The sequence below is a fragment of the Pongo abelii genome, chromosome 15, assembly GCF_028885655.2.
Source record: "Pongo abelii isolate AG06213 chromosome 15, NHGRI_mPonAbe1-v2.0_pri, whole genome shotgun sequence".
Classification (NCBI taxonomy): domain Eukaryota; kingdom Metazoa; phylum Chordata; class Mammalia; order Primates; family Hominidae; genus Pongo; species Pongo abelii.
Window position 1 is genome coordinate 35,934,448 of NC_072000.2, and position 19,039 is coordinate 35,953,486.

A 19,039-nucleotide genomic window follows, 5' to 3' on the forward strand; every position below is an offset into this window, starting at 1 on the left:
AAGACATCATCCTATTTTCACTTTCCTTTTTTCCTTCTGATATGTAGTTAACCTACCTCTTGCTGAAATATTTTTAGTCCCATTGATTTTCTATATTTGGAAAATCTTTCAATAGATTTCAAAGAGTTGTCTAGTCTATTATATTCCTAAGAAAGATATTCTTTACTGAAACTTTATTTTTTCATCTTTCTGGATGTCTCCTTTAATTCTATCTTATTCTCTTTTTACCTTTTTGTCTTCTTCATGGAGTATACAAAACTTTCCTCTTTCTGAATTATCTTTGATTTATCAAAAGAGTGATTCTAACACAAAATGCCAGAGATTTCTCCTCTTATTCTAGGAAGATGACCCTAACATAACTTCTTCTCTGGGCCTCTGGTAGGTCCCCTTTCTTAAATTCCATTTTCTAGTTTTCCTTAAAGAGTACATAAACAGGCAGGGTGTAGTGGCTCATGCCTGTAATCCCAGCACTTTGGGAGGCTGAGGCAGGTGGATCACCTGAGGTTAGGAGTTTGAGACCAGCCTGGCCAACATGTTGAAACCCCATCTCTACTAAAAATACAAAAATTAGCCATGCTCTTAATCCCAGCTACTCAGGAGGCTGAGGTACGAGAATCGCTTGAACCTCGGAGGCGGAGGTGCAGTGGGTCAAGATGGCGCCATCGCACTCCAGTCTGGGTGACCAGAGTGAAACTCTGTCTCAAAAAACAAACAAACAAAAAACAGAGAGAGAGAGTATATAAACAGTCACTTGTGAAGACTGATTTTTCAAAGTTTGCCTCCTCTTTTGGTGAGACCAGATGGCTTACTCCATATTCTCATGTTAGAGAGGCTCACCTAGTTAAGCACTACATCAAGAATGTCAAAATATGGTGGTCTTGGGATGTTTGAGTTTGTTCTGTCAATTTATCTGAATTAGACAATTTATGTTATAGTTAATCTCTTAGATTTCCCTAAATATTGATTTAAAATTTTCTCCAAGTCCTTTTCCAACTTTTTAGCATACCAAGACATTACAGTGACACTTTTGGAATTCTCTTCTCTAGTCAACTTGAGAGTTTTGATGGTATCTCCTTTCTGTTAATCCAGTTTCAGACTCCTCAGTTGTAACTTTAATAAGAAATGTTTCAAAACACAAATGTTACCTACTACACCTATCCACCTACCCACCAATTCCTTCCATCCCTTGTTTCTGTCAGTTAAATTTAGGAGTTTTCTGCTCATTCTGACACTATTTGATTGAAAAATCAGTTCTTGGGAGTAAAAGTTTTTATTCATTGTAATTCTTTGGTGTCAAGTTATGATCAAAAGACATACCTACCCTATTTTCTCATGCTCTTCACCTTTTTTTCCTTACAGGATAGATTCTTAAATAAGTTCTTGTTCCTGAAAACCATCTTGACTGTCCCTCACACACAAAAAATTTCGCCTTATTTTTTTGAAGTGTGAAACAATTCGTTCTCACTTCAAAAGTATCTTCTCTCCTCACCTTCAGTAATAAAGGCTCAAGAAAAATGATTTCTCTGCACACTTAAGAGTCATCATTAGAAATGCAAATCATAACCACAATGAGATACCACTTCACATCCACTGGGGTGGCTAGAATAAAAAAGACAGATAATAGCAAGGGTTGGTGAGGATGTAGAGAAATTGGATCTCTTTACACTGTTGGTGGGAATGTAAATTGGTGCAAACATTTGGAAAAACAGTCTGGTAGTTTCTCAAAAGTGTAAACGTAGAATTACTATATGACCTAGGATTCCACACCTAGGTATATAAACAAGAGAAGTAAAAATATATATCTACCCAAAAACTTACACACAGATGTTTATAGCAGCACTATTTATAATAGCCAAAAGGTAGAAACAACCTAAATGCCTATCAACTGATGAATAGGTAAATAAAATGTCATGTGTCTATACAGTGGAATATTATCCTGTCCTAAAAAGGAATGATGTACTGATAATGCAACATAGATGAACCTTGAAAATATGTTAGGGGAAAGAAGCCAGATGCCACAAAAAACCACATATTGTATGATTCTATTTGTATAAAGTGTTCAGGATAGGTAAATCCAGAATACAGAGAGTGGATTAGTGGTTGCCTAGGGCTGGGGTGGCAATGAGGGAGTGATGATAATGACCACTAATGGGTATTGGGCTTCTTTTAGACGTAATTGCATTTCTTACATTTATTTTAATCTATGGTCCCACCCACCTCCATGTCTTTTTTTCCCTTTGCAAATTTTTTGTTGCTGAAGTAATCAGGCCTGGAGAGTTCCCATGGTCTGTATTTTCTGATTGCATCTCCATGGTGTTGCTGGCATGTACCCCTCTGTGCCCTGTTTTTACTATAAATTGGTAGTTAAGGCTGGGTGTGATGACTCACATCTGTAATCCCGGCACTTTGGGAAACCGAGGCAGGTGGATCACTTGGAGTCAGGAGTTTGAGACCAGTTTGACCAACAGGGTGAAACCTTGTCTTTACTAAAAATACAAAAGTTAGCCAGGCATGGTGGTGCATGCCTGTAATCCCAGCTACTCAGGAGTCTGAGGCACAAGAATCTCTTGAACCCAGGAGGTGGAGGTTGCAGTGAGCTGAGAATGTGCCACTGCACTCCAGCCTGCGTGACAGGGTGAGACTGTCTCAAAAAGAAAAAATTGTTAGTTAAATTTAGTGGTTGATCAGATTCAGATACTTCATAGATTATTGTATTGGGTACTCTACCAGGAGGTATATAACGTTTGATATTGACCCTTTTAAGAGGATGTTAGCAACTGCTGATGATTATTTTCTACTTTCATAAGGCATATTCCCCACATTCTAAAGGGTGATATTCTGTTTTTACTTCTTCCTTTATTAGTTGGAATACTTACAGCTAAAGAAAAACTTGCCTTCAACTCCTACTACTAGCATTCTCTGAGCTACAATTCACAAAGGCAGGAGAGATGCTTGATTCTTTCCCTCTATTGACCAGCTTTAAAAATGTGAAGTGGTTCCCTAGCATGCAGCAGTAATCACCAGAGCTTTTGAAAGTATCCTTATGAACTTACAGATTTAAACATATGTATTTTGTTCTAATCTATTGCTGGTATAATCCTTATTGGTGCCTAAACTTCCCATATTTTGCCAGTGGGAACATTCAAGTTGGCTCCTGGGTCCTTTAACTACAACTCCAGTAGTGTTTGATGACTTGCTTATTTTCTGGTGTAACAAATTGTTGCCAGGCTCATCTTTTACATTTCCTGCTCTAGACCTGAATCTTCTATTTCTCCAGGGAGTCCTGAAGTATTTCAGAGACCATTACCTGGGTACAGTGGTTACCTGTGGCCTCTGTCTAGTTTGGTCATTATTTCTAGGTCTTTTCAGTGGGCAGGTAGAGGAAACATTTTTTTAAGATAAAATGCATTGATGCTTCTAATAAAAAAAAGTGTTTTTGCTTAATTTTGTTGATCCATATTTCCTTTCTTCTATATTGAAATCTGTTCTTAACACCAATGTAAGTACGTATTTTCCTTATCCCATACTAAACACACAGGTGTCTGAGAGTAATGTTACAAATGCTACTCCCAATAATATGATTGGTTTAAAACTTTTAAAATTGTTTGCAGTTATTTTTATAATTTGAGTATGTCACCAAAAAAATGACCAGATGCATTACTGTGTTTTAAAGTTACTTGAAATGCTTTGTTTCTGATGGTAATGCCACCAACTGTACATATGTTTAGGTTCTTTTTTTTACTTTTTATTATTAAGGATTGCTTTTTTATACTTCTTTAATTAAGATATAATTTACATGCCATAAAACTAATCCTTTTTAATGTATAGTTCTATAAGTTTTGACAAATGCATAAATATAACTTCCACCAAAAATCAAAGTATAGAACAGTTTATCACTCCCTAAAACTGCCCTGAGCCTCTTTGTAATCACTCCTCTCCCTAACCTCAAATCTCTGGCAACCACATATCTGTTTTCTTTCCCTGTAGTTTTGCTTTGTTCCAGAATGTCATATAAATGGAATCATACAGTATATAGTTTTTAAGTATAGACTGTTAACATAAAAGGACTGCTTTTACAAATTTATATTTTTCTTATAATGATATAAAATGTTTACATGATTCCACAGTCAAATCAACAAAACAAAGTGTATGCAAAGAAGTCTAGCTTTTATTCTTGTCTCCTCCACTTTATTCCTTTCTTCCCTCTATAGATAGCCATTTTTTTTCTTTGAGACAGGGTTTCACTCTGATGCCCAGGCTGGAATGCAGTGGCATGATCTCAGCTCACTGCAGCCTCAATCTCCAGGGCTCAAGTGATTCTTCCACCTCACCTGAATAGCTGGGATTAGAGGTACATGCCACCACATCCAGCTAATTTTTTGTATTTTTTTTTTTTTTTTATAGAGACGGGTTTTTGCCATGTTCCCCAGGCTGGTCTTTAACTCCTGAGCTTAAGTGATCTGCACACCTTGGCCTCCCAAAGTGCTGGAGTTACAGGCATGAGCCACTAATCCTGGCCCACTTTGTATTTTTTGATCTCTATATATGTATCTTACTATCTACATATCTTATATCTCCCTGTCCCTTCTTAGATAAACAGTTAACATACTACACTCATTTTTCTTAAGTGGTATATTTTAATTTAAATTAATTTCAAGGACCAATTAAAAGGGCCTGAGGATAACAATTTATTTGACTAGCCTCTAGTTTTAAGTTGGAATTTTGTGCTTCATAAGGAGTAAATCATCTTTCCTTTCTTCTCTCCCTTTCTTACTCCCAAATGTTATGAGTCAGTGCTGGAAATGTGTCTGTTGCTGTGGACTCGGAGTGTGGTGTCTGTACTGCAGTTTTTCAGGATTGGCTAAAATTTTCGGAGTCCTTCATGTCAAAATGGGTTTTGTGCAAGCTTATGTGAGCAAAAAACAGCAAACATTACTGAGTACCTTTTGGTGCAAGGTATATGCAAGATGTGGGGGATAAGGCTGGGAACAAATCAGATCCTTTCCCTGACTTCATTATCCTACAGTTCTGAGCAAGGAAAATAAAAGGGTCAGGAGTGTTCACCATGTTAAGAGATAAGAGAAGCTGGGGCTTCTCATTTTCTGGTGTGGTGGCCAAAGCTTACCACAAGAGTAGTCACAATAGATGGACATTTACCTTGATGCCTTCTTTTGCCATAAAGCCTGATCTGGTGACTGAAATTTCCATTTCTGCAGAAGTCATTACTTTGAGCTGTTATTATCTTCAGAAACACTGGTTTAAATGAATAGGAAGGGGCAGTACATTAATATATTAGATCTCATTTCATTATTGCCCAATGCCTTTAATAGATTGCTAGAAGATGGAAGGCCTCCAGAAGTATTAATAAGAAGAGTATGAGGAAGACAGCAAGGAGTCAGATTATAGGTATAACAAAGCTTAGGTAGCTAATGTACACAATGACAGACAATCAAAATGATTTTGATAGGTTGGGGCATGGGCCTAGTATCAACAGGATAAAATAGTGTACGGATAAAAGTAACATTTGGAATTCTTTGTTACACAGTTAAACATATACACCTGGCCCAGGAACTGGAGCAGCTGAAGGAAGATCCATGGGAAAGTAGAGCAAGCTGTAGGCCCAGCTGCTGCTTCACACCAATGAAGTGCAACAGCAGAGATAAGCAGCAACCTGTGTGAGCAAAAAATGGCTGCTACATCATTTCTGTACACTAAATTGCCCACAGGAATCATTCTGTCTCTGATGCTCATCAGAAATACACAGGACAGGGAATTCTGGGAAATGTAGTTCAGCATAGCCAATTTGATACATTACAAAGCCCACTAAAGATGTGTACTACTGTGATTGTTTTGGTGTCAGGAAACAGACTCGAAAACTAGTTAAGGAAAAAATAATTTTCAAGATACAAGGGCAACTCAAGTAATCCAGAGCAAGAATGCATCCAGGCCTATGGAGAGCCTGGAATCACACCAATGCTGCCTCTTGGCATAGCTTCTTCTTTCTCTTTGTAAGCCTGTTTCCTCTGCCTTTTTGATCTACATAGCAAGTGCAAGATGGCCAGCCCACAGGTCCCAAGGTTATATTTATGGGAACTAGAGGAGGCATCCCAAGAGACTAAGCCAGTCTGTCTCTGTCTTTCTCTTCTTGACTATTTTAGTTCAAATATTGGTACATGGATTCTGATTGGTCCAGCTTAGACATTGTGCTTATTCTTGTCCAGTTAGGGGATGGAGTCACATTATACAAAATGCTTCCGGGAGCAGTATCCACCATTGTGAGAGAAACAGACCATTAATGAGAGTACACTCAAGGAGTTTCTAGAATTGGTTTATCAGCTAAATTTGTTCTAAAATTTATTCCTCAGCAAGCTGTGATACAAGTGAAGCCTAGATAACCCTGTGGTTTTGAGTAGTGCAGTGTATTTTTGTTTTCTTACTTGTCACTCTTTTCCCTTTTGCAGTACTCAGCTTTGATGCCCCAGTCCCTCCAGGACTAGGAAAGCAATCAATATGTTACCTTCTGACTCCCACTTTGAACAAGAGTTATCTGCATTTTTAGAGAGAAATAACAAAAGGCAATTATAGGGTTTGGCTCTGTGTCTCCACCCAAATATTATCGTGAATTGTAATAATCCCCACACATCAAGGGCAGGACCAGATGGAGATAAATGAATCATGGGGGGTCGTTTCCCTCATGCTATTCTCATGATAGTGAGTGAGTTCTCACAAGAGCTGATGGTTTTATAAGGGGCTTCCCCCCTTCACTTGGCTCTCATTCTCTCTCCTGCCACTCAGTGAAGAAGTGCTTTCCACCATCATTGTTTAAGTTTCCTGAGGCCTCCCTAGCCATGTGGAACTGTCAATTAAACCTCTTTTCTTTAAAAATTACCCAGTCTCAATTACCCAGTCTCTTTATAGCAGCATGAGAATGGACTAATATAGTAAATTGGTACCATAGAGGGTGGGGTGCTGCTATAAAGATACCCGAAAATGTGGAAGCGACTTTGGAACTGGGTTACAGGCAGAGGTTTGAAGAGCTTGGAGGGCTCAGAAGAAGACAGGAAGATGGGGAAAAGTTTGGAACTTCCTAGAGAACTGTCACATGGTTTTGACCAAAATGATGAGAGTGAAATGGACAATGAAGTCCAGGCTGAGGTGGTCTCAGGTGGTGATGAGGAACTTCTTGGGAACCGGAATAAAGTGACTCTTGCTGTGCCTTAGCAAAGAGGTAGGCAGCATTTTGCCCCTGCCCTAGAGATCTGTGGAACTTTGAACTTGAGAGGGATAACTTAGGGTGTCTGGCAGAAGAAGTTTATTTTTTTAACTTTTTAAATTATTTATTTAGTTTACTTTAAGTTCCAGAATACAAGTGCAGAACGTGTAGGTTTGTTACATAGGTATACATGTGCCATGGTGGTTTGCTGCACCTGTCAACCCGTCATTTAGGTTTTAAGCCCACATGCATTACCAGTTTGTCCTAATGCTCTCCCTCCCCTCAGCACCCCCTTCCCCCTACTGGGTGTGTGTTGTTCCCCTCCCTGTGTCCATGTGTTCTCATTGTTTGACTCCCACTTATGAGTGAGAACATGCAGTGTTTGGTTTTCTGTTCCTGTGTTAATTAGTTGAGAATGATGGCTTTCACCTTCATCCATGTCCCTGCAAAGGACATGATCTCATTCCTTTTTATGGCTGCACAGTATTTCATGGTGTATATGTGCCACATTTTCTTTATCCAGTCTATCATTGATGGTCATTTGGGTTGGTTCTGTGTCTTTGCTATTGTAAATAGTGCTGCAATAAACATGTTTGCATGTGTCTTTATAGTAGAATGATTTATAATCCTTTGGGTATATACCCAGTAATGGGATTGCTGGGTCAAATGGTATTTCTAGTTCTAGATCCTTGAGGAATTGCCACACTGTCTTCCACAATGGTTGAACTAATTTACATTCCCACCAACAGTGTAAAAGCATTCCTATTTCTCCACAGCCTTGCCAGCATCTATCATTTCTTGACTTTTTAATAATCACCATTCTAACTGGCATAAGATGGTATCTCATTGTGGTTTTGATTTGTATTTCTCTAATGATCAGTGATGTTGAGATTTTTTTCATGTTTGTTGACTGCATGAATGTCATCTTTTGAGAAATGTCTGTTCATATCCTTTGCCCACTTTTTGATTTTTTTTTTCTTGTAAATTTGCTTAAGTTCCTTGTAGATTCTGGATATTAGACCTTTGTCAGATGGGTAGATTGCAGAAATTTTCTGTCATTCTGTAGGTTGCCTGTTCACTCGGGTGATAGTGTCTTTTGTTGTGCAGAAGCTCTTTAGTTTAATTAGATCTCATTTGTCCATTTTGCCTTTTGTTGCAATTGCTTTTGACATTTTTGTCATGAAGTCTTAGCCCATGCCAATGTCCTGAATGGTATTGCCTAGGTTTTCTTCTAGGGTTTTTTATGGTTTTGGGTTTTAAATTTAAATCTTTAATCCATCTCGAGTTAATTTTTGTATAAGATGTAAAGAAGGGTCCAGTTTCAGCTTTCTGCATATGGCTAGCTGGTTTTCCCAGCACCATTTATTGAATAGGGAATCCTTTCCCCATTGTTTGTTTTTGTCAGGTTTGTTGAAGATCAGATGGTTGTAGATGTGTGGTGTTATTTCTGGGGTCTCTGTTCTGTTCCATTGGTTTATATGTCTGTTTTGGTACCAGTAGCCTTGTAGTATAGTTTTAAGTCAGGTTGCATGATGCCTCCAGCTTTGTTCTTTTGCTTAGGATTGTTTTGGCTGTACAGGCTCTGTTTTGGTTACATATGAAATTTAAAGAAGTTTTTCAAATTCTATGAAGAATATCAATAGTAGTTTGATGGGAATAGCATTGAATCTATAAATTACTTTGGGTAGTATGGCCATTTTCATGATATTGATTCTTCCTATCCATGAGCATGGAATATTTTTCCATTTGTATGTGTCCTCTCTGATTTCCTTGAGTGGTGGTTTGTAGTTCTCCTCAAGAGGTCCTTCACATCTCTTGTTAGCTGTATTCCTAGGTATTTCATTCTCTTTGTAGCAATTGTGAATGGGGAGTTCATTCATGATTTGGTTCTCTGCTTGTCTATTGTTCGTCTATAGGAATGCTTGTGATTTTTACACATTGATTTTGTATCCAGAGACTGCTAAAGTTGCTTATTAGCTTAAGGAGTTTGGGGGCTGAGATGATGGTGTTTTCTAAAGATAGAATCATGTCATCAGCAAAAAGAGGCAATTTGACTTCCTTTCTTCCTGTTTGAATATGCTTTATTTATTTCTCTTGCCTGATTGCCCTGGCCTGAACTTGCAATAGTGTGTTGAATAGGAGTGGTGAGAGAGGGCATCCTTGTCTTGTACCAGTTTTCAAAGGTAATGCTTCCAGCTTTTGCCCATTCAGTATGATGTTGGCTATGGATTTGTCATAAATAACTCTTATTATTTTGAGATATGTTTCATCAATACCTAGTTTATTGGGAGTTTTTAACATGAAAGGATCTTGAATGTTATTGAAGGTCTTTTCTGCATCTGTTGAGATAATCATGTGATTTTGTCATTGGTTCTGTTTATGTGATGGATTAAGTTTGTTGATTTGCATATATTGAACATTCTTTGCATTCCAGGGATGAAGCCTACTTGATCATAGTGGATAAGCTTTTTGATGTGCTGCTGGATTCGGTTTGCCAATAGTTTACTGAGGATTTTCACATTGATGTTCATCAGAGACATTGGCCTGATGTTTTCTTTTTTTGTTGTGTCTAGGGCAGAATAAATTTCTAAGCAGCAAACCATTTAAGAGGTGACTTGAGTGCTCTTAAAAGCATTCAGTTTTGGCTGGGTGCAGTGGCTCATGCCTGTAATCCCAGCGCTTTGGGAGGCTGAGGCAGGCAGATCACCTGAGGTCAGGATTTCGAGACCAGACTGGCCAACATGGTGAAACCCTGTTTCTATTAAAAAACAAAAATTAGCCAGGTTAGGTGGTGGGTGCCTGTAATTCCAGCTACTAGAATGGCTTGAACCCAGAAGCAGAGGTTGCAATGAGCCAAGGTTGTGCCATTGCCCTCCAGCCTTGGCAACAGAGTGAGACCTGGTCTCAAAAAAAAAAAAAAAATTCAGTTTTATGCATTCACAAAGATTGATTTGGAATTGGAACTTACGTTTAAAAGGGAAGCAGAACATAAAAGTTCGGAAAATTTGCAGCCTGACAGTGTGTTAGAAAAGAAATACCCATTTTCTGAGGAGAAATTCAAGCCAGCTGCAGAAATTTGCATAAGTAGTGAGGAGCCAAATGTTAATCACCAAGACAATGGAGAAAATGTCTCCAGGGCATGTCAGAGGCCCAGAGGCATAGGAGGAAAAAGTGGTTTCATGGGCCAGGCTCAGAGCCTTTCTACTTTGTGCAGTCTCTGGACTTGGTGCCGTGTATCCCAGCCATGGCTAAAAGGGGCCAAGGTACAGCTCAGGCCATTGCTTCAGAAGATGGAAGGCCCAAGCCCTGGCAGTTTGCATGTGGTTTTGGGCTTGCCAGTTCACAGACATCAATAATTCAGGTTTGGGAACCTCCACCTAGATTTCAGAGGATGTATGGAAAAACATAGGTGTCTAGGCAGAAGTTTGCTGCAGGGGTTGAGGCTTCATGGAGAACCTCTGCTAGGGCAGTGCAGACGGGAAATGTGTTGGTGTTGGAGCCACCACACAAGAGTCCCCACTGGGGCACTGCCTAGTGGAGCTGTCAGAAGAGGTCCACCATCCTCCAGACGCCAGAATGGTAGATTCACCAACAGCTTGCACCTTGTGCCTGGAGAAACCGCAGGCCCTCCTCAATGCCAGCCTGTGAAAGCAGCCAGAAGGGCAGCTGTACCCTGAAAAGCCACAGAGGTGGAGCTGCCCAAGGCTGTGGGAGCCCACCTCTTTCATTAGCATGACCTGAATGTGAGACGTGGAGTCAAAGGAGATCATTTTGGAACTTTAAGGTTTAGTGACTGCCCTATTGGATTTCAGACTTTCATGGGGCCTGTAGCCCATTTGTTTTGGTGAATTTCTCCTATTTGGAATGGGTGTGTTTACCCAACACCTATACCCCCATTGTATCTAGGAAGTAGCTAACTTGCTTTTGATTTTACAGGGTCATAGGTGGAATAGACTTGCTTTGTCTCAGACGAGACTTTGGACTTGGACTTTTGGGTTAATGCTGAAATGAGCTAAGATTTTGGGGGACTGTTGGAAGGGCATGATTGTATTTTGAAATGTGACGACATGAGATTTGGGAAGGGCTAGGGGCAGAATGATACAGTTTGGCTCTGTGTCCCCATCCAAATCTCACCTTGAATTGTAACAATCCCCTCATGTGAAGGGTGGGACCAGGTGGAGATAATTGAACCATGGGGGTGGTTTCCCCCATGTTGTTCTTGTAGTAGTGAGTTCTCTTGAGATCTTTTGGTTTTATAAGATGCTTTCCCCCTTTGCTTGGCACTCATTCTCTCTCCTGCTACCCTGTGAAAAGAGGTGCCTTCTGTCATGATTGATTGTAAGTTTCCTGAGATCTCCCCAGCCATGCAAAACTGTGAGTCAATTAAACCTCTTTCCTTTTCTTTTTTTTTTTTTTTTGAGATGGAGCCCCGCTCTGTCACCCAGGCTGGATGGAGTACAGTGGCATGATCTCGGCTCACTGCAATCTCTGCTTCCCGGGTTCAAGCGATTCTCCTGTCTCAGTCTCCCAAGCAGTTGGGACTATAGGCATGCGCACCATGCCTGGATAATTTTTGTATTTTTAGTAGAGATGGGGTTTCACCATGTTGGCCAGGCTGGTCTTAAACTGACCTCAGGTGATCTGCCTGCCTCGGCCTCCCAGAGTGCTGGGATTACAGGCATGAGCCACCATGCCCAGCCTAAACCTCTTATTGTTATAAATTACCCATTCATGGGTATTTCTTCATAGCAGCATGAGAATGGACTAATATAGGCAATTTAATATTTAATCTGAGGGAATTAAGGGTAATGTCTGGGCCCAAAACAAAATTGAAAATAACAAAAACCCTCTGAATCAGAGGAGCCTTGGATTTGGGAGAACCAAAAGGGAAAAACAAGGCATGGAACCTGGACAGGCCAACAAATCAGCATTGTCATTTGGTTTAGTCCTCAGTGGAAGTTTTGAAAAGCGTCCTAACATTGGGATAAATATAAAGATACAGTTCAACCTTATCACTACCAAATATTACTTGTTAAGCAATTCATTGTTTTGTCTTTACTGGAGGATTGCACAGAATGATGAATAGCTAGGTTTGATTGACGTGTGACTGCTGGTTTAAGACCATCTGAGATGTAATAAAATAAATTTTATGGCTCCCTGTGGGCTCTGGAAAGCCTGGAGTGAGAAAAAACAATTGGAATGCCTGGACACTATGTGCCTTGTTAATGATAATTGGGCTGCTAGTGTTTTCAGACCCGTTTCTAAAGGCCAAAAGTGCCCATCAAAGAACCACTAACATAGGCAAACTGTAAAGGAGATGAATTTTGCATTCTATGACTTACGCCTCCAAGTCTATCGTCTTAGTCCATTTGGGCTAATAATAACAAAATACCATAAACTGGGTAGCTTATAAACAACAGAAATTTGTTTCCTACAGTTCTGGAGGCTGGGAAGTCTCCAGAATATCAAGGCACCAGAATATCGAGGCACCAGCAGATTTGGTGTCTGGTGATGGCACACTTTCTGGTTCACAGATGGCGTTTTCTAGCTGTGTCCTCAAGTGGAAAGAGAAGGTAAGCTTGGGCCTATTTTATGAGGGCACTAATTTTGTTCATGAGCACTTTTCCCTCATGACTTACCTCCCCAAAGGCCTCACATTGTAATACCATCACTTTGGGGGGCTGTGGGGGGATACATTCAGACCACAGTACCTACTTTGCTCAATTATTCAACATAATTATGTAGTACTTACTACATGTTAGGCACTGTGCTACTCTCTAAAACTCTTATTAAAATATACATCAATAAAGCCTTAGATTTAGAAGGGATTTTAGAAGAGGTAATTGAGACCCATTGTATCTACGAGTCTCTTCCAGTGACACTGAGTACTCGACATTCAAAGGCAGCACTCTCCAACAGTGCTCATCTCTTACTGATAAAAAGCTTTTCCATATATTGTGATTTCCACCTATGAGTTATATTCTGTCCCAGGGAGAACACGGTCTCGGTTCCATTTTCACATGATAGCCTCATAAGGATTATAGATATTATTGCCTTCCTTCAAGTCTCCTCCAAGGCAAGCATCCTGAGGGCTGTCATGTTCCTGTGATGTCACATGAGCACTTTAGTTTGTAAATGTTCCTCTTCAATATGGTGCTCAGAACTGGACATAGCAATCCGTAAGTGCAGAATTTAGTAGGAATGTTACACTGGGCTAGTAATGCGGTCTGTGTTTACTTTAGTAATTATTTTGAACGTACTGAATTTGGGTCAACTAGGACCCCAAGGATAAGTCAGATCTCTTCTACCTTATCTTACTCCTGCCAATGATTTCTTGAATTCGACTGGATCAGCATTGTAGTCAAAGAATACTCTTATACTTTTCTATTGCTGTTGAAACAAATTAGCACAAATTTAGTGTCTTAAAACAGTACAAATTTATTCTATTTCTGTAGGTCATATGTTTGACATGGGTCTCATTTGGCCAAAATCAAGGTCCCCATGTCTGCATTATTTTTTGGAGGCTCTAAGAATCCATTTCATTGCTTTTCTAGCTCCTAGAAGCTGTCCACATCCCTTGGCTTGTGGCCTGTTTCCTCCATTTTCAAGACCATCAATGTTGCATTTTTCTGTGCCCTTCTTTCATAGTCACATCTCCCTGTGACTTTCCTCTTCTGCCTTCCTCTTTCATTTTTAAGGATCCTTGTGATTACAGTGGGACCACCTGGATAAACCAGGCTACTCTATTTTAAGGTCAGCTGACTGGCAACCTTAACTCCATTTGCATCCTTAATTTTCCTTTTCCATGTAACCTAATTATTCACAGGTCCTGATGATTAGGATGAGGACATCTGTGGGGGTCATTTGCCTACCATAAGAGCTACAATAGATCCAGATACCATCTCCTCACACAATAACATCTGAAGACTGAATAGGGGCCGATTCTTCTTTTAAGAAGGAGTGGGGGAAAATTTCCTAAAGCTTTACCATCATTTTACTCTCCAGAATTATGTCATGTGCTTATTTCTCACCTAATCCCTGGCAAAGAAAATAAATTATCAATGCTTGGACTAGATCTATCTCCAGCTGGGCGTGGTGGCTTACGCCTGTAATCCCAGCACTTTCAGAGGCCGAGGCAGGTGGATCACGAGGTCAGGAGTTTGAGACCAGCCTGACCAACATGGTGAAACCTCGTCTCTACTAAAAATACAAAAATTAGTTGGGCGTGTTGGTGGTGCACGCCTGTAATCCCAGCTACTCAGGAGGCTGAGGCTGGATAATCTCTTGAACCCGGGAGGCAGAGATTGCAGTGAGCTGAGATAGTGAGTCACTCCAGTGTGAGTGACAGAGTGAGACTCCGTCTCAAAAAAAAAAAAAAAAAAAAAAAACTATCTCCTGGGGCTGAGGAGGGCCCAGGCTTTTGTGAGGAAAGTGGGCCTCTGACACCTGAATCATATTGGGTTTCTGGTAACAAGAAAGGTAGAAAATGGCTTTGGGTATACTTTATTCTATAATGTCACCATGATAATGGCCACTAATTATCCACTAATTGACGGAAAAAAACTGAAGGACAGAGAGGAGAGAGAGGTGTTTTTTTTTGTTTAATTATTTAGCCCTCACCTCATGTTGAAGAGGGCAAAAAGATTTGAGATATCTAGAGAAAAGAAAGGAAAGAAAAATAATATATTTTAAATGTATGGGTGTTATTATCAGTCAGGGTTCTATCAGATAAATATATATATATTTTGATCCCCAGGTTCCACAATTATATAAGGCCACATCCCTGTAATAAGTCCCTTCATATATATATATACACACACACACACACACACACACACTATGCATATATACGTACAGATGCATACACGTACATACATATATACACATACGCATACGTAAATGAGGGACTTGTTATAGGGATGTGACTTTATGTAATTGTGGTAGCTGGTCAAGCGGTATCTGGAAGGCTGTCATCTTCAAGTCTGGTACTGAAGCTTGTGGATACAGTGTAGGCGGGGAAGGAAAGATGGCTACAAAGTACAAAATGCAAGAGAGCAAGAATAAGCTGGAATCATCAGCCTGAGTGGGATCCAGATCCATCAAGGAGGAACAGAACCTGTGCAAATGCTTGTTGCTTCTGATCTTTCTTTAAAGTCTGTTCAGTATTACTCAGATTCCAGTATTTGAGGTACTCAGTATCTATGCCTATTCCTGGCTTTTTTCCCCCTGCATTTGAACTTTTTTAACATTTAAAACACTGGCAGATTTAAACATTAGAATTGGTAATGTGCATTGATTAGGGGCCTCTACTAAAACTTCAAGGGCTTGGTTTTCTGGAAGCATACTGGGGAAAGGGAAAGTATTAGTTAAAAAACCATACATTTCATGTGTTTCATTAGGCGGTTTCCTTTGTTTACCTTTGCTTTGCTAAGGCATATGAGTGATTTAAAAATCAGCTCTCTGAGTCATTTGTTTCTCTTCAGTGAACAGGAATGATACATAATACTTTAACAATCCTGGTTACAGTCCATTTTACATTTGATATTACTTTTTGGTCACTGGATTGAAAGACCATAGTTAGGATAAACTCCCTCTCTCTGAATTATTTTGGTTGGTAAATGCAACACAGTATAGTGCTTAAGGTTAAGTGGCTATATATTTAACTCAGAGTAATGATCTCACAAGACAAATATTGCAAAAAAATTCAAATTGTGTTTATCAGCAATATTAACTATAGTCACTTATTAATAAATGTAGGAAGCATTTTTGCAAAAATCATGTTTGAATTAAAGGGAAGAGAAAAATTTTATTGAATGCCTAGGATTTGTCTGGCTCATGGTAGGTGTCCTCATCTCACTAATTCACATCACAAGCTTGTGGGGAGTAGGTCTCCAATGTACAACAGAGAAAACCATGCCTTAGAGTTTCCCTTTACACCCCAAATGCACTCATTTGTCTTGAGTCCTGAAGAGTAAATGGTGAGGCTGGGTGCAGTGGCTCACACCTGTAATCCCAGCACTTTGGGAGGCCAAGGTGGGTGGATCACCTGAGGTCAGGAGTTCGAGACCAGCCTGGCCAACATGGTGAAACCCCATCTCTACTAAAAATACAAAAATTAGCCAGGCATGGTGGCGCACACCTGTAGTCCCAGCTACTTTGGAGGCTGAGGTACAAGAATTGCTTGAACCCAGGAGGCAGAGGTTGCAGTGAACCAATATTATGCCACTGCCCTCCAGCCTAGGTGAGCGTAAGACTCCATCTGGTGGCTCACGCCTGTAATCCCAGCACTTTGGGAGGCCAAGGTGAGTGGATCATGAGGTCAGGAGATCGAGACTATCCTGGCTAACGGTGAAACCCCATCTCTACTAAAAATACAAAAATTAGCTGGGCGTGGTGGCAGGCACCTGTAGTCCCAGCTACTTGAGAGGCTGAGGCAGGAGAATGGCATGAACCCAGGAGGTGGAGCTTGCGGTGAGCCAAGATCGCACCACTGCACTCTAGCCTGGGCGACAGAGTGAGACTCCATCTCAAAAAAAAAAAAAAAAAAAAGAGTAAATTGTGGAACTGGGATTTGAACATGGTTCTGTATGATTCCAAAACCCTTTTTTTTTTAGTTTAATTAAAAAAAATTAGGACTGATTCTAGTAAGCTTGGGTTTCCTTAGTAAAGTTCCTTATAGGTATATTACAAGATAATACATTTAAATACACTGATTTGAAATAAAACAGTAGGGTGTGTTTATGTATGTATACATACACATTCACACACTCACATATTTTCTGTTAGGGAGAGGGATTATCCAATTTGTCTCTACATTAAACAAAATAAGCCTACATTAAACAAAATATTAAGAGGGCATGGTGGTAAAACAGTACTTTTTCTTTCCTTTTTTTTTTTTTTGAAGGGAGTTATTTGTAAGGTGTGTGTTTATATACATAAACTGTTATGTAAGCATTTGTGTGCTAACATTGATGTCTGCTCATGGCATTCAGCATACTGTTCTCTTTTAAATTCTCTATATTAAATTTAACTTAAACTGTGATCATCAGCATTCTCACCAAATTATTATATGAACTCCAATAAATTACTTAATTATTTGTATCATATTTCTGATTTGAAAATAATGAAAGGTACTGACTCCCCAAATTACCTTATTCAAAACCTAAGTCTATCCACTCTTAGAAGTTTCCTTTCCTTCTCCTTCTTTTTGGCTTTTTGTTGTATTATCTTCAGTTTACACAGAGCTTCAGTATAATCAGTAGTCATTACTTTTTCACCACACTTTAAAATGTTTAAGTTGTGAGTAGTAGAAAAAGTAAATATATAAGGTTAAATAAATTTATATTGCTGTTTCCCAAACACATCCATACAGCACATTATTTTGTTTTCCTGTTATTACGATACTACAATTTTTATAGTCTATAAAGACTGAAACATGCTTGGATGAGAATAGATGCACCAATTGTTTCTTCCATGGTGTTACTTGGCTCCTGTAATGTCAAAAGCTGCCATTCCGACCTCTACTAGTCACACACACCAATTGGGATTGGATCCAGGCTACTGTGTATTGGGGAAGGTAGCTCAGCAGTGACTTAGGAAAGTGAGGATACAGACCTGCCCCATTGTTTATGGAGTGAGGGAAGTTAGGGAGGCAAACAAGAGCTGAATTTTGGGTGAGTTGCAGATTTGTGGTCCCAAGAAGCAGCAGTTTGGGGCTGGTTCTCTTGGTTTCTTGTCTCCATCTGTTCTAATGTAAAGACAGAGATATCACTGATACCCTGATCCCATGCCCAGGAAAGGAACATCTAGCATCTACCTAAGTGAACTGTTTGTCAGGTAGAGGACCCTTCTCATTTCATATTTATTTTATTTCAGACCACTCTTTTTTTCATGCCATGAGTGGGGAACATTATCTTTTTTTCCTTATAGATCCTGTTTTATTTCTGGTTTCCAAACTACCTGGAACTGAATTTTTTATAGAAACACAGAGGGGCAGGATTTGTATTTTAAAAGGAGTTAACATTGTACAATTGTGAATATTTTCCAGGATCAGAAATTGAATATAAAATTATAAAAGTGATTTGTCTGTTCACATAGACATTTATATCTCTATTTTGAGTGGATTCTCTGCTTATGGTCATGCTGACTGTTTCCATAGCCACATGCCTAGATGTTGAAAACAATTATTTAGGCAGGAACTTTTTATTTTATTATCATTTTTATTTCAATAGGTTTTTGGGGAAACAGGTGGTGTTTGGTTACATGAATAAGCTCTTTAGTGGTGATTTCTGAGATTTTCATACACCCTTCACCTCATCAGTGAGCACCGTACCCAATGTATAGTTTTTTATCCCTCAACCCCTTCCTGCTCTTCCTCCCAAGTCCCCTAAGTCCATTGTATCATTCTTATTAGGCAGGAACTTTTCTGGTGATTTTATTTCATAACCATATCATTCAAATAACTTGCCCTAGAGTTGATTTGGAAACATAGTGAGCAAAATATTAAAATATTACAATTTCGCAATGTCTATTAAAATAGAAAAAAATACACATACACACACAGAAATATATAATCCCTTGACCTAGCAATTCCTCTATCAAGAATTTGTTCTACTAAAACCATCTGAAAAGTGTTCAATGTTACTAGTTGGTAAAAGATTGGTCAAATAAAGGCATAAACTTGGAATCAGATGCTATTCGGCTATTAAAGTGAGTGAGATAGAGCTATAAGTAACTATAATAACTGCAAAAAAGTAAGTTGCAAAAGAGTATATTATATGGTCAATTTTGTCTTGAATATCTAACATATACAGAATAACACACACA

The 19,039-nt window shown here is 39.3% G+C and overlaps 1 protein-coding gene across 6 annotated transcripts in view; it reads left to right on the forward strand.

Annotated features, from left to right (window-relative positions):
- Nucleotides 1-19,039, forward strand: part of AKAP6 (A-kinase anchoring protein 6) — a 626,630-nt gene that overhangs the window by 76,206 nt on the left and 531,385 nt on the right. Inside the window, exon 4 of one of the 6 annotated variants that reach the window (XM_054529989.2) lies at nt 5,546-5,675. The exons of the other annotated variants lie outside the window; for them this stretch is intronic. The gene's annotated coding sequence lies outside the window, so the exon portion shown is untranslated. The remainder of the gene's footprint in view (nt 1-5,545; nt 5,676-19,039) is intronic. 6 annotated transcript variants of the gene reach the window in all.